Genomic DNA, 16,511 nt, shown 5'->3' with positions numbered 1-16,511 from the left:
AAACATATGGACACCAAGGGGGGAACGTCATGTGAGGGTGGTGGTGGGATGAATTGGGAGACTGGGATTCACATGTGCACACTTATATGTATAAAATAGATATCCAATAAGAACCTGCTGTATAAAAGAAATAAATAAATTTAAAAAAATTAAAAATAAATAAATAACATTTAATAAAATAAAACGGAAAAAGTTTTTCCCTTCATATAGACGTTGTTATATTAATGCATTATTTCTATGTTTATATTTCTAAATTAAAAAAAAGAGGAATAAATAAAATCTACCTTGAACCAAAAAGAAAAAAAGGAAAAAAAAAAAAAACAGAAACCACCAGTTATACAGAGGAAAATCGTATAAGGGCACTTGCTCCAGTGGTAAAAAATTCTTAAGTTAGTCAGAGGTGTGAAATAATCTCCCATGCAGTCAGCAGCGATCCGCCCCACAAGGAGCATCCTCATTGCAAAACTGGGGGACTGTGTCGAGGCGTCTGTAAGTAAATGTGAGCTGAGCCCGAGTCCTGCTGCAGCTGAACTCTTCCCACCCTTTCCAGGTAAAACACCTGAATATGTAAAAGAACTTGCTAGCATAGAGGAAGGGCTGTGGAGCCACACCAGCGACTGCACGCAGGCCGACTTGGTGCCTGCAGTTCAGCCAGGATGGTCCTGGCCCCAGATGCTCTTCTGGAAGCTTTCCATTTCCCTGCCTGAGATACCCCTCCTGCCACAGGCCCCACTACTTTTTAATTCCTCACCTCTGCCTGGGGAGAAATTCCAGCGGCAGGTATGGGTGACACATCCTCTTCTTTAGCAGGTGGCAGCCTGGCAACTCCTGCAGAAAGTCCAGCAGAGCCCCACTCACACTGGGCCACACACAAAGCCACGGCCCCTCACTCCCTCCCACCACCCCAGCCCCGACACTGCTGACGGGGCAGAGAATATGGCGTCAGGCACAGCTACAGGAGCTCTGGCTGACTGGAGATGTCTTTATATTGACCTCAACACAGGCACACCTGGGGAGGGCTGGCAGGCAGTGTCAGGCTGCCCAAATCAGCCAATCCTCACCCCTCAGGGGCTCACAGTTTCAGAAAATGAACCTTGCTAAACGGGTCAGGCCCAAGGAAAAGGTGTGGCTCCTGAGAGTCAGGATAGACAAGGGGCTGCAGCTACGGCTTGTTTTCTTATCATTTTATCTGGTCTATGAGTGGAAAACAACTTCAAGAAGACCCTATCCTAATGAGAGGAACCCAGGAGCCAGCGAGAGGAGTGATGGTGGGTGGAGACAGAGGCCTGGTGCCCTGGCTGCAGTGGAAGTGTCTGGAAGAGCAGGCAGAGAGAGGCCACACAGAGTGATACCCAGGGACACAGAACTGTCAGAGCTGTTGTTTGTTAGTTCAAGCCCTGCTCTGAGGTGTTCTGTGTCAGCTGTGAGCGACAGGTGAGCTGGGGGTTCTCTGCAAGGTGGGCTCTGTGCACGGTTCCTGTGGGTCCAGCCCTACTGGGGTACATGCCCAGGGGAGCTCCGTATCCTGGTAAGGGCCTGACTATGAGAGCCCCATGGGCTGCTGTGTTGCTGCACAGATGAGTTCCATACTCTGGGAGAGAGTTGACCACAAGAGCCCTGTGGGCTGTGGTGTGGGGGGTGCAGCCCAGGTGAGCTCCATATCCTGGGATTGGCCTGACCACGAGAGCCCCATGGGCTGCTGGAAACCTGGTAAAGGATATCAGGACAGTCAGTGAAGCCACCGAGGATATACATCCAGTAGCTCCTATTTCCTACACCCTGCTGGTCATTCTACCATCCACCAGACCATGACATTCTGTATTAGACTTCAATGATGCCTTCTTCTGTATTCCAATCATCTCAGAGTCACAAGAATTTTTGGCTTGTGAGTGGCAGGACACAACATGCAACAAAAGCAATAATGCTGGGCCATCCTGCACCAATGGTTCAAAAATCCCCACACCATCATTGGGGAAATGTCCTCTAAAGACCTAAAATTTCTACCTCTGTAAAAGGGAACCCTCCTTCAATATGCAGATGACATTCTGATTGTCAGGTCTACTAAAGACGCCTCTGAACTACCTAGCCGAGAAAGAATAGAAGGTGTCCAAGAAAAAGGCTCAAATATCCCAGGCTAAGGTGACATGCCTGGGCTTCATTCTCACAGATATTCGGAGAAACGCATCCCAGGATAGGGAAGAAGCCATTTGCAGCCTTACCTCTTCTAAAACTAGAAGACAGCTTAGGGGTTCCTGGGGAGGCCAAGGTTTTCTGCATCAGGATCCATAACTACAGTCTAATAGCTGGGCCTCTACATGAAACACTGACACGAAAAGATGATGATCCTTTAGGATAGAATCCAGAAACAGCCTTTCAAGAATGGAAAGAGCAGTCAATTCAGGCCGTTGCCCAGGAACTCCCTAATTTAGCTAAACCCTTTGACCTTTACATACCCGGTCAAAGGTTAAACGCCCTTGGAGCCTTAGTGCAAAAACTGGGACAACTTGAAATGGAGCAACACAAGAATGCCCTTCAGGTATGAAAAACTATGGTCACAAAGGGCTTTGCTCACTGCCCTATCAGGCTAGGATACTGGGGTAAGTAAATGGCTGGAAATCAGCAGCCCGCAAGGCCAGCTCCCTCCTAAGGGAAAAGGATCCCACGTGGTGATCCTAACCACCCATCATGCCCTGAAGTTGCAGGGGTCGCTCTGTGGACACACTGACCTCGAGTGAGGAGGCCCTCTAACTCCAAATTCCAGAGAGACAAACGGGGGCAATGGGCCCCCAAGAAGACACGTGTGACCATCACTTGACCTGGAGTTTCTCTCAGAAAACAAGTCTGTACCACGAAAGAGCAGACTACTGCTTGGAGGACTTACTGCACCCAGAGGGGAGCTAATAAGCTTGGCGGGGTAATCGTATATTCACGATTTCACCATAGAAAACCCTATAGACACCACGGTGATGGTGGCCAATATGACCGGCTGGAATGCTGGCTACTTCAAAAGGCCGTTGACTCAGTGGACGTCATGGTCCTGGATCACCACTGACCCTGGACTGTCTGGGAGTTGAGCGGGCAGGGCTCTGACACATGGTGCTGTTTGTACATTAATTCAGGGACCTAATTAAAGAAAGCACAGACTACTGGTCAGAGCATCTAGGCTGGCAAAAACCGTCAGCCTAAGGTCGCTGAACAAATGTGGGGTGTGGTGAAACCTGCCACTGTAGCATCTCTGTGCATCTCTTTCCTGGACCCTTAAAGGTCAATCGAATCTATAACACTTCCAATGCTGGTGCTCAGGTGGCGAGCAGTGAGGCAGGAGGCCTTGGGACAATCAACCTCACCTGGAGGCTGCTGGGGAGAAATTTTGCCCCTCCCCCGTGTATGAGGGCTCCCAGCTCAGCATGAAGCAGTTACAAAAGAGGGGTCTGCACCCTCAGCACCCCAAGAATGAGGAACGGGACAAAAAGCAGAGGAGGTGTTCATCTCCGGCAACGTTCATTAAAAATTCCTGGGAGATAAAAAGAGAATCTGGGCAATAAAATAAAGTCTAACCTGTTTTTCCTTTGTGCTTTGTCTAATTTCACATGCTCCTAGGGTTCCGCATGCAGAGGTCCCACACCCGGCACTTCAGACCCGATTTCCTAGTGCAGAATGGCTGGGTCGACACCTCAGCTAGCGGGGTCCCATGCAGACTCCGCAACATAGAGCCTGAGCTGCAGCCAACCCAGCCCTCGAGAGCTCCATCCCATCCCTCCCGATGATGCTGTTGGGACCCCTACACAGCAACCCAGCCCACAGCCCACGGGGGAGTGCACGCTCTCACCTCTCCATTCTGTTTTCAAAATATAAAGTTTCCTTTGCTTCTGAACCAAACTCAGTCTTGATCTGTTGGCTCCAATGACATTGGGCTTGGGGACTCCTGTTGGGGTCCACTCTGGAGGATCAGTAACAGAAATTGAGAACATTGTAACTTCAATGAACAGATGTGTGAGCCAAACTGTAGTCAACCTAGAGCAGTGTATAAGGCTCGGGTAAAATAAGATGTTTCTAAGACTTACATTTGATATTTCCAACACTTTATTATAAGCCAGTTCAGTGAAGACATCTGTCTTATTTGTCAGGTCAACATTAGAGAAATGAAGTGATTTATTCCCAAGGATGTACATCGAATACTCTTGGCTGAAGCTTCAATCTTGTTTTGAATGCTTTTCCATAGAAAATGATACCTCTCTTTCAGCTTCCCCATTTCTGAGAAGTATAAAATCTTATAAATTATTATTACCAAAGGGGAAAGGTAGGACAAGGGATAAATTAACAGTTTGGGATTAACACATACACACTGCTATGTATAAAACAGTTCATCAACAAGGAACTACTGTATAGCACAGGGAACTACACTGAATATTTTGCAGTAACCTATAAGGGGAAATAATCTGAAAAAGAATAGATATTTTTATTGACATCATCTATCAATGACAGATAAAATGTAACCTAAGCAAGGCCAATGGTGAGCACTTCTGATCCCGAAGATTTCAATCATCTAAAGTTTGGACTCTGCCTATATTCCAAGGCCCTTAATGGACATATGTGTAGCAGTAGCTTAAAAATTCCCCAGTTTGGGGTTCGGGGAGGCAGTAATTTGGAAAAAAAACCTGGTGTTCCCCTAATATGCACGGGACCTTATCTACAGCTAAAACATGCCTGTCACACCTAGAGGATGGTACACCGTTTGATCGGAAAGAGTTTTTAAAAGACACCTCATCTCCTCATCGCCTGGTGCTCGGGTTCACACCTCCAGCATATTTCCAAACAATCTCCTCACTTGGAGATATCAGCACCGTCAACATCCTGTTGCACACAGTTCGGAATTTGTCCAGAGGATGAAGCGGAAGGATGAGAAAAATTTAGAGACAAGTCTTAGGTGTTCAGACAGGCACATGCCACTCTAATTTCCAATCCGGAAGGCAAATTCATCAAAGGTTAGAATTGCCCATGGAAACAGAATAGGGCTAGAGGAAATCCCGCTGTTTTGTGTCCAGTTTCCAAAAACACAAGTTGAAAAATGGAACTCAGGGGCACTAAAATTCATGAAACTGCAGAGTTGAAAATATCTATCGTCAAAAAATGTCTTGAGGTAAGTCACAGAAAAGGACTTGTAAGCAAGGGAGAGTGGCAGGAAACAGATTTGAAAAGGTAGAAAGGACTCCCCATTAAAGCACAAGAAAAGGGGCTGAACATCGCCAATGATGCAGTTGGCCAAAAAGGGCGTATGCATTTTTTCTGAATATATTCAAGTAAAGGCCATACACACTTTTTATCCAACCAAACAGGTGGGCACTGGAAATCAATACTACAAAATGTATCACTTCACATCAGTCAGAAGGGCCATCAACATAAAGTGTAAACACCAGAAATGCAGGACAGGGTGAGGAGAAAAGAGAGACCTGTGAGGCTGATAGTGGAAATGTAATTTGCCAACGGCCACTCTGGAGAAGTGTATTGTGTTTGCTAAAACATCTAAAAAATGAGCTACAGAGCATAGGGCACTTGCACTCATGGGCGTATACCTTGGGAAAAACAAAAATCAACAGAAAACAGGCACCCCAACGTTTACCACCTCTCTGTTAAAAAGGGCCTCAACTTGGATATAATCTAAATGTCCCTGGAAGGATAAAATGGATAAAAGAGATGGGGTACTTATGTAGAGTGGAATATTACTCATCCAGAAATCAATGAAATAAGGCCAGTTGTAACAACTCTGTAGGAGATACATACGATCATTCTAAGTGACGTATGTCAGAAAGAAAAAGACACATATCATAAGATGTCACTTAAAGGTGGAATCAAAAATGGCTACACATGAAATAAATTACAAAACAGAAACATAGTCAAATATGTAGAAAATAGACATAAGGCTACTAAATGGGAAAGGTGGGGAAGGGTGAGGTATTATCCAGGAGGTTGAAATTAGCAAAGATACCATTCCAAGTACCAAATTGAATAACTGACAAGGCCTACACGGTACCTCAAAGAACTGCACTCAGCCCACTCAAGTCAATGGAAAATAATACATATGACTGGTAAGCATCTGAAAAAGAATTTATTGTTGTCTCACAGTACATGAATCAAGTGGATGTACAGCAGCAAAAAACAGAGCTTTGAAAATCAGCTGTAACCAATATAAAAATAAATTTAAAAATATGTATAAAAACAGTGAGACAGACAAAAATTCTTACAACTTTTGTTGAAGGGCTACGATGTAACATGTATTGAACACATGTAGACCCGCAGCAGGATGATATATAAGGCTGGAAGCTATGCACGCTAAGAGATGTTAGAGAGGCTGGGTGAGGAAATGCAGACCTTCTAAAGTAATACTGCCTGGTACCCATTCCATGGGTCCCAAATCTGCAGGTTCAAGGGAATCTTCCGACAGCGAAAACATGCCTGGGAAACCGAGATGAATGTAAACCGTGTGATCAGGAAAGGTGTCGAAAATGCACCTCATTTTTGATCTACTGGTGATGGGGTTCACCATTCCAGCTGAATTACTAACAATCTCCCCACTTGGAGAATCAGCACCTTTAACCTCCTGTTTCACACAGTTTGCAATTTGTGCAGAGGATAAACGGGAAGAGGGGGAACCAATGAGAGACTAGCTGTAGGAGTTTTGACAGGCACATGTCACTCTAATTTCCCATTAGTAAGAAGAATTAACCAAAGGCTCAGCCTGCCTCCCCAGAACCAGAATAGGGCCGGAAGCAATACAATGGTTTGGCGGCCAGCTCACAGAAAATGCGAGTTGCAAAATGGAGCTCAGGAGCAGATAATTCAAAGACCTGCAAAGATAAAAATGATAACCAACGTCCAAAAATATATTCAGGTACGGCAACGAAGAGGATCTGAATGAGAGGCAGAATTGCAGGAAAGAGATTTCAAAAGGTAGATTGGACTCACATTTAAAGCATATGAAAAGCAGGAGAATTTCTAAAATGATGCAGTTGGGCAAAACAGTGTATGCGTTTTTTTGTGAATATCTTCAGGAAAAAAACACATACAGAGTTTTTGGCCAAGCAGGCAAGCAGGAAATGCAAATCCGCACAACAAAGAAGTCTCAATTTCCACTGCTCAGAAAGGCCATCCAAAAAATATGTACAAACCAGAAATGCAGGAGAGGCCATGGAGAACAGGGAGCTACTCACGCTGATGGGTGGGGTATAAATATCCAAGTGCCACTCTGAAGAAGTGTATGCTGTTTCCTAAAACATTTAAATACAAAGCTACCGAGCATAGGGCACTTCCACTCATGGGCCTATAACTTGGGAAGACTAAATATCAACAAGACACAGGCACCCCAAAGTTTAAGGCTGCTCTGCAAACAAGAACCTCAACTTCAGTACACCTTAAATATTCCAGGAAAGAGAATATTGCGTAAAGAACTTGTGATAATTTTGTTCAAAAGAATATCACTCAGACATAAAATCAATGTCATAAGGCCAGTAGCAGCATAATGAGTGGATTTAGGTACGATGATTCTAAGTGAAATAAGTCACACAGAAAAAGAAACTTATCATAAGATATCACTTAGGAAGGTCCTGTAAACATGGCTACACATGAACTGAGTTAGGAAAGAGAACAGAGTCTCACATTGAGAAAACACTCTTATGCCTGCTTAAGCGGGAAGGAGAGGTGGGCTGATGCATAAAGCCAGAGTTTGATATTAGCACAGGTACCATTCCATAAACCAAATACAGAATAGACAAAACCTACACCTTCCTCAGTGAACGGGACTCAACACACCTATTCCCCGCAGAGGAATATATCTGAGTAGTAAGAATCTTAAAACCTTTATATTGATATGTCTCCATAAGGGAATCAAGTGTATCTAGACCGGCATAAACACGTCGGTGAAAATCAGCTCAAACCCATTATAAAAATGAATTTCAAAAACAAAACAAAACAAAACAAAAAACAGCGAAATTCTTACACAATGCATTCAGGGGTTCTGATGAAACCTGGAATGACGCTATCTGCAAAGACAGCTAGAGAAGACATAGGGCTGGACACTTGGGAATGAGAGGACTGGTGAGATTGGGTGAGAAAATGCAGACCCTTTAAAGCAGTATTGCATGCCACCCATTCCATGTGTCCCAACTCTCCAGTTAGAAGGGAATATAACTACAGTTATAACATGTATGGGAAACCTAGAGAATGGACACCCTGTGATGGCGTAAGATTTGTAAAAGGCTCCTAATTTTTCCTCTCCTTGTGCTCCAGTTTGGCAATCCAACTGCTTTACTATCAATCTCCCACCTTGGAGAGTCAGCCCCTATAACCTGCTGCTTTGCACAGTTTGCAAATTGTGCAGAGGATGAAAGGGAAGAGGGAGAACTAATCAGAGAGTAGCTGTAGGCATTTGGACGGACATATGTCAGTCTAATTTCCCGTCTGGAAGAAGAATTAACCAAAGCGTCAGCCTGCACCCCCAGAACCAGTATATGTCCTGAAGCAAAATTGTGGATTTGCGGTCAGCTCACAAAAACGCGAGTTGAAAATTGGAGTTCGGGGCAGATCATTTCACAAACCTGCAGAGTTATAAAGGACAACTCACTTCCAAAAATCAGTTGAGGGAAGGCAACGAAGTGGACTTGAAAATGAGGCAGAATTTCACAAAACATTTCACGAGGTTAATTGGAATCGCCTTTGAAGCACAGGAAAAGCGTAACAACTTCGACAATGATGCACTTGGCCAAAAAGAGTGTATGCATTTTCTGCTGAATATATTCAGGAGAAAACACATACGCTCTTTTTGGCCAATCAAGTAAGTGCACAATGCAAATCCGCACTACAAAGAATTGTCAATTCCCACCGGTCAAAAGGGACTTCCGAAAATCTGTAAAAACCAGAAAAGAAAGACAGAGATGACAAGGGCATGAAGCAATGTGATCCCAAGGGTCATGGAGGATTGTGATGACAAGGTCATGTAGCATTTTGCTGAAAAATGCATGGAGCATTTTGATGACAAGGGTCATGGAGCACTGTGATGACAAGTGTCACGGAGCATTGTGATTACAGGGGTCATGGAGCATTGGGATGACAAGGGCATGGATCATTGTGATGACAAGGATTATGGAGAATTTTAATGACAAGAGTCCCGGATCATTGTGTTGTCAAAGGTCATGGAGCATTGTGATGACAAGGGTTCTGGAGAAGTGAGATGAGAAATTCATGGAGCTTTGGGCTGAAAATTTTCATGGAGTATTGTGATGACAGGGGTCATGGAGCATTGTGATGACATGGGCATGGAACATTCTGCTGAGAAAAACATGGAGCATTCTGATGACATGCATCATGGAGCTTTGTGATGAAAAGGGCAAGGAGCATTGTGATTACAGTGGTCTAGGAGCACTGTGAAGAAAAGGGCATGGATCATTGTGATGAAAAAGGCATGGAGCATTGTCATGACAGGGTTCAAGGAGCATATTGATGACAAGTGTCAGGGAGCATAGTGATGACAAGGGTATTGAGCATTGTGATGACAAAGTTCATGGAGCATTTTGATGAGAAGACAATGGATAATTGTGAAGACGAGCGTCATGGGGAGTTGTGATGACAAGTGTTATGGAACATTGTGATAACAAGAGTTTTCAGCATTGTGATGACAGAGAACATGGAGCATTATGATTTCATTGTGATGTCAATAGCATGAAGCATTATGATGATGGGAAGGGTGCATTGTGATGACAGTGTTCATGGACCCTTGTGATTACAGGTGTCTTGGAGCATTGTGATGACAAGGGCATGCAGCATTGTGATGAGAAGGCCATGGAGCATTCTGATGACATGCGTCATGGAGCTTTGTGATGACAAGGGCATGCAGCATTGTGATTTCAGGGGTCTTGGAGCATGGTGATGAAAAGGTCATGGATCATTGTGAAGGAAAATGCATGGAGCCATGTCATGACAGGGTTCAAGGAGTATACTGACGACAAGTGTCAGGGAGCATTGTGATGACAAAGTTCATGGAGCATCGTGATATGAAAACCATGGATAATTGTGATGACGAGCGTCATGGGGCGTTGTGATGACAAGCAATATGGAACATTGTGATCACAAGGGTTTGGAGCATTGTGATGACAGGGTTCATGGAGCATTGAGATGAAAAGGGGCATGGAGCATTGTGATTAAAGTGGTCTAGGAGCATTGTGATGACAAGGGCATGGACCATTGTGATGAGAATGCAATGGAGCATTCTGATGACATGCGTCATGCAGCTTTGTGATGACAAGGGCATATAGCATTGTGATGACAGTGGCATGGATCATTGGACTTACAATTTTCATGAATTACTGTGATGACAGTGGGCATGGTGCATTGTGATGACAAGGGCATGGAGCACTGTGATGACAAGGTCATGGAATACTGTGAAGACAGGTGACAGGGAGCATTGTGATGGCATATGTCATGGTCCATTGAGATGACAATGGCATGGAGCATTGTGATGCCATGTGTAATGGAAGATTGTGATGGCAAATGTAATGGAGCATTGTGATGACAATGGCTTGGAGCATTGTGATAACAAGGGTCATGGAACATTGTGATGACAAGGGCATGGAGCATTGTGATGACAAGGGTCATGGAGCACTGTGCTGAGACGGGCATGGAGCACTGTGATGAAAATGGTCAAGGTGCATTCTGCTGAGAAAGGCATGGAGCATTGTGATGACAAGGGTCACAGACCACTATAATGAAAAGTTCATGGAGCATTGTGGTGACAAATGTCACAGAGCCTTGTGATGACGGGGGCATGGATCATTGTGTTGACAAAAGTCATGAAGCATTGTGATGACGGGAGTCACGGAGCATTGTGATGACTGGGGTCATGGAGCATTGTCATGACAAGTGCGTGGAGCATTGTAATGACAGGGGCATGGAGCATTGCTCTGACAAGTTTCATGGTTTATTGTGATGACAGTGCGCATGGCGCACTGTGATGACAAGGGAATGGAGCATTGTGACGACAAGGTCATGCAGAATTGTGAAGACATTGGTCCGGGAGCATTGTGATGACATATGTCATGGTCCATTGTAATGACAATGGCGTGGAGCATTTTGATGACAGGGGTCATGGAGCATTGTGATGACAAGGGTCATGGAGCATTCTGATGACAAGCTTGTGGAGTAATGTGATGACAATGGCATGGAGCATTGTGATGAAAATGGCATGGAATATTGTGATGAAAAAGGCATGGAGCCTTTTCATGAGAGTGTTCAAGGGGCATTCTGACGACAAGTGTCAGGGAGCATTGTGATGACAAGTGTATTGAGCATTGTGATGACAAATGCATGTTACATTTTGAGGACAAGGGTCATGGAGCACTGTGATGACAATAGTCCCGGATCATTGTGTTGTCTGGTGTCTTGGAGCGTTGTGATGACAGTGGTCATGGAGCATTGTGATGACTGGGGTCATGGAGCATTGTGATGACAGGGGTCATGGATCATTGTGATCAGAAGTTCATGGAGCATTGGGCTGACAATAATCATTGAGCATTGTGATGGCAGGGGTAATGGATCATTGTGATGCCAATGGAATGGAGCATTGTGATGACCAGGTCCTGGAGCATTGTGAGGAGAAGACCATAGAGCCTTGTGAGGACAAGTATCATGGTGCATTCTGATGAAAAGGGACTTGGAGCATTGTGATTACATTGGTCTTGGAGCATTGAGATGAATAGAGCATGGATGATTGTGATGAAAAAGCATGGAGCCTTGTCATAAGAGGGTTCAAGGAGCATACTGACGACAAGTGTCAGGGAGCATTGTGATGACAAGTGTATTGAGCATTGTGATGACAAACTTCATGGAGCATTGTGATGAGAAGACCATGGATAATTGTGATGACGAGCGTCATGGGGAGTTGTGATGACAAGTGTTATGGAACATAGTGAACACAAGGGTTTGGAGCATCGTGATGACAGAGGTCATTGAGCATTTTGATTTCATTGTGATGACAATAGCATGAAGAATTATGATGATGGGCATGGTTCATTGTGATGACAGAGTTCATGGGGCATTGAGATGAAAAAGGGCATGTAGCATTGTGATTACAGGTGTCTTGAAGCATTGTGATGAAAAGGGCATGGAGCATTGTGATGAGAAGGCCATGGAGCTGTCTGATGACATGCGTCATGGAGCTTTGTGATGACAAGAGCATGGAGCATTGTTATTACAGGGGTTTGGAGCATTGTGATGACAATGGTCATGGAGCCTTGTGATGACAAGGCCGTGGAACACTGTCATGACAGGGGTGAGGGAGTATTGTAATGACTAGTGTTGAAACATTTTGATATCAGTGGTGAAAGAGCATTTTGATGAGAAGTGCATGGAGCTTTCTGATGACAAGTTTTATGGAGCATTGTGATGACAAAGTTGTGGAACATTGTGATGACAAGTGCATGGCACATTGTGAAGACATGGGTCATGGAGCATTGTTCGGACAATTGCATGGAGCATTGTCATGACAAGGGTCATGGAGCACTCTGCTGACAAAGGCATGGAGCATTGTGATGACAAGGGTCACAGAGCATTGTGATGAAAAGTTCAGGGAGAATTATGGAGACAAAGTTCACAGAGCCCTGTGATGACGAGGTCATTGACCACTGTGATGACAAAGGTCATGAAATATTGTGATGACTGGAGTCACGGAGCATTGTCATGACAAGGGCATGGAGCATTGTGATGACAGGGGCATGGAGCATTGGTCTGACAACTTTCATGGATTATTGTGATGATAGTGGGAATGGCACATTGTGATGACTAGGGCATGGAGGATTGTTATGACCAGGTCATGGAGTATTGTGAAGACAGGTGTCAGGGAGCATTGTGATGACATATTTCATGGTGCATTGTGATGACAATGGCATGGAGCATTGTGAAGCCAAGTGTCATGGAGGATTTTGATGACAAAGGTAATGGAGCATTGTGATGACAAGGGCTTGGAGCATTGTGAAGACAATGGCCATGGTGCATTGTGATGACAAGGGCATGGAAAATTGTGATGACAAGGGCCATTGAGAATTTTGATGACAAGGTCATGAAGCATTGTGATGACAAGCATATGGAGCTTGCTATGACAGGGTTCATGGAGCACTGCGATGACAAGTGCATGGAGAATTGTGATGACAAGAGCATGTAACATTGTGATGAGAAGTGTCATGGAGCATTGTGATGGCAAGGCCGTGGAGCATTGTGATGAGTAGACCATGGATAATTGTGATGACGAGCGTCACGGATCACTGTAATGACAAGGGGCGTGGAGCATTGTGATGACAGGTGTCATGGAGCATTGTGATGACAGGTGTCATGGAGCATTGTAATGACAAGGGTCATGGAACATTCTGATGACAAGCTTGTGGAGTATTGTGATGACAATGGCATGGAACATTGTGATGAAAAGGGCATGGAGCATTGTGATGAAAAAGGCATGGAGCCTTTTAATGACAGGGTTCAAGGAGCATTCTGACGACAAGTGTCAGGGAGCATTTTGATGACAAGTGTATTGAGCATTGTGATGGCAAAGTGCATGGAGCATTGTGATGACACGGGCATGGAGTATTGTGATGACAGGCATCATGGAGTGTTGTGATGACAAGTGTTGTGGAACAATGTGATCACAAGAGTTTGGAGCATTGTGATGACAGAGGTCATGGATCATTTTGATATCAAGGAGCATGGAGCATTGTGATGACAGGGGTCATGGAGCCTTGTGATGAGAAGATCATAGAGCATTGGGATGAAAATATTCATGGAGTATTGTGATTACAGGGGTCTTCGAGCATTTTGATGAAAAGGGCATGGAGCCTTGTCATGACAGGGTTCAAGGAGCATACTGATGACAAGTGTCAGGGAGAATAGTGATGACAAGTGTATTGAGCATTGTTTTAACAAAGTTCATGGAGCATTGTGCTGAGAAGACCATGGATAACTGTGATGAGGAGCGTCATGGGGCATGTGATGACAAGTGTTATGGAACATTGTGATCACAAGGGTTTGGAGCATTGTGATGACAGAGGTCATGGAGCATTTTGCTTTCATTGTGATGACAATAGCATGAAGCATTATGATTATGGGCATGGTGCATTGTGATGACAGGGTTCATGGAGCATTGAGATGAAAAGGGGCATGGAGCATTGTCATTAAATGTGTATTGGAGCATTGTGATGACAAGGGCATGGAGCATTGTGAATGAGAAGGCCATGTAGCATTCTGATGACATGCGCCATGGAGCTTTGTGAAGACAAGTGCATTGAGCATTGTGATTACAGGGTCTTGTTGCACGGTTATGACAACGGTCATGGAGACTTATATTGACAAGGCCGTGAAACCTTGTGATCTCAGGTGTCATGGAGCATTGTTATGACAGGGTAGTGGAGCATTGTGATGACAAGGGTATCAGAATTGGTATGAAAAGTTTCATGGATTATTGTGATGAGAGTGGGCATGGAGCATTGTGAGGACAAGGTCACGGACACTGTGTTACATGGGTCATGGGGGATTGTAATGACAAGAGCATGGAACATTGTGATTAGAAGTGCATCGAGCATTGGTATCACAAGCGTCATGGAGCTTTGTGATTACAAGTGCATGGAGCAATTTGATGAGAGTGTTCATGGAGCATTGTGATGACAATGGCATGGAGCATTGTGATGCCAATGGTTATGGAGCTTTGTGGTGACAAATGTCACAGAGCCTTGTGATGACGAGGCTATGGACCATTGTGATGACAAAGGTCATGAATCATTGTGATGACTGGAGTCACGGAGCATTGTGATGACAAGGGTCATGGTGCATTGTGATGACAAGTGCATGGAGCATTGTGAAGACAGGGGCATGGATCATTTGTCTGACAAGTTTCATGGATTATTGTGATGACAGTGTGCATGGCGCACTGTGATGACAAGGGCATGGAGCATAGTGATGCCAAGGTCATGTAGAATTGTGAAGACAGGGGTCAGGGAGCATTGTGATGACATATGTCATGGTCCATTGTGATGACAATGGCATGGAGCATTTTGATGCCAAGTGTCATGGAGATTTGTGATGACAAAGGTAATGTTGCATTGTGATGACAAGGGCTTGGAGCATTGTGATGACAAGGGCCATTGAGAATTTTGATGACAGGGTCGTGAAGCATTGTGATGACAAGTGCATGGAGCTTGCTATGACAGGGGTCATGGAGCATTGCGATGACAAGTGCATGGATAATTGTGATGAAAAGTGCACGGAACATTGTGATGAGATGTGTCATGGAGCATTTTGATGACAAGGACGTGGAGAATACTGATAACCAGGGCATGGAGCATTGTGATGGCAAGACCGGGGAGCATTGTGATGAGAAGACCATGGATAATTGTGATGACGGGCGTCATGGAGCTCTGTAATGACAAGGGGCATGGAGCATTGTGATGACAGGGGTCATGGAGCATTGTGATGACAGGGGTCATGGAGCATTGTCATGACAAGGGTCATGGAGCATTCTGATGACAAGCTTGTGGAGTATTGTGATGACAATGGCATGGAGCATTGTGATGAAAAGTGAATGGAGCATTGTGATAACTGCTGTCATGGAACATTGCGATGGCATGGCTGAGGGAGTATTGTGATGACTAGTGATGGAACATTGTGATATCAGTGGTGAGAGACCATTTTCATGAGAAGTGCATGGAGCATTGTTATGACAAGTTTTATGGAGCATTGTGATGACAAGGATGTGGAGCATTGTGATGACAAGCGCATGGTGCCTTGTGATGACATCGGTCATGGAGCATTGTGATGAGAAGTGTCATGGATCATTGTGATGGCAAGTCCGTGGATCACTTTGATGAGAAGACCAATGATAATTGTGATGACGAGCGTCATGGAGCACTGTAATGACAAGGGGCAAGGAGCATTGTGATGACAGTTGTCATGGAGCATTGTGATAAACGGGGTCATGGAGCACTGTGATGACAAGGGTCATGGAGCATTCTGATGACAAGCTTGTGGAGTATTGTGATGACAATGGCATGGAGCATTGTGATGAAAAGGGCATGGAGCATTGTGATGAAAAAAGCATGGAGTCTTTTCATGACAGGTTTCAAGGAGCATTCTGACGACAAGTGTCAGGAAGCATTGTGATGACAAGTGTATTGAGAATTGTCATGACAATGATCATGGAGCATTGTGATGACAAGGCATGGAGTATTGTGATATCAGACATCATGGAGCATTGTGATGGCAAGTGTTATGGAACATTGTGTTCACAGGTGTTTGGAGCATTGTGATGACAAAGTCATGTAGCATTTTGCTGACAAAGGCATGGAGCATTGTGATGAGAATGGTCATGGAGCACTGGGATTAGAAGCATCATGGATCATTGTAATAACAGGGGTCATGGAGCATTGGGAAGGCAAGGGTATAAATCACTGAGATGAAAAGGGTCATGGAGATTTTTGATGACAAGT

This window comes from Hyperoodon ampullatus (assembly GCF_949752795.1).
Source record: "Hyperoodon ampullatus genome assembly, contig: SUPER_X_unloc_1, whole genome shotgun sequence".
Lineage (NCBI taxonomy): Eukaryota > Metazoa > Chordata > Mammalia > Artiodactyla > Ziphiidae > Hyperoodon > Hyperoodon ampullatus.
The sequence above is the reverse complement of the archived record's forward strand: the minus strand, read 5'-3'. Positions refer to the sequence as shown.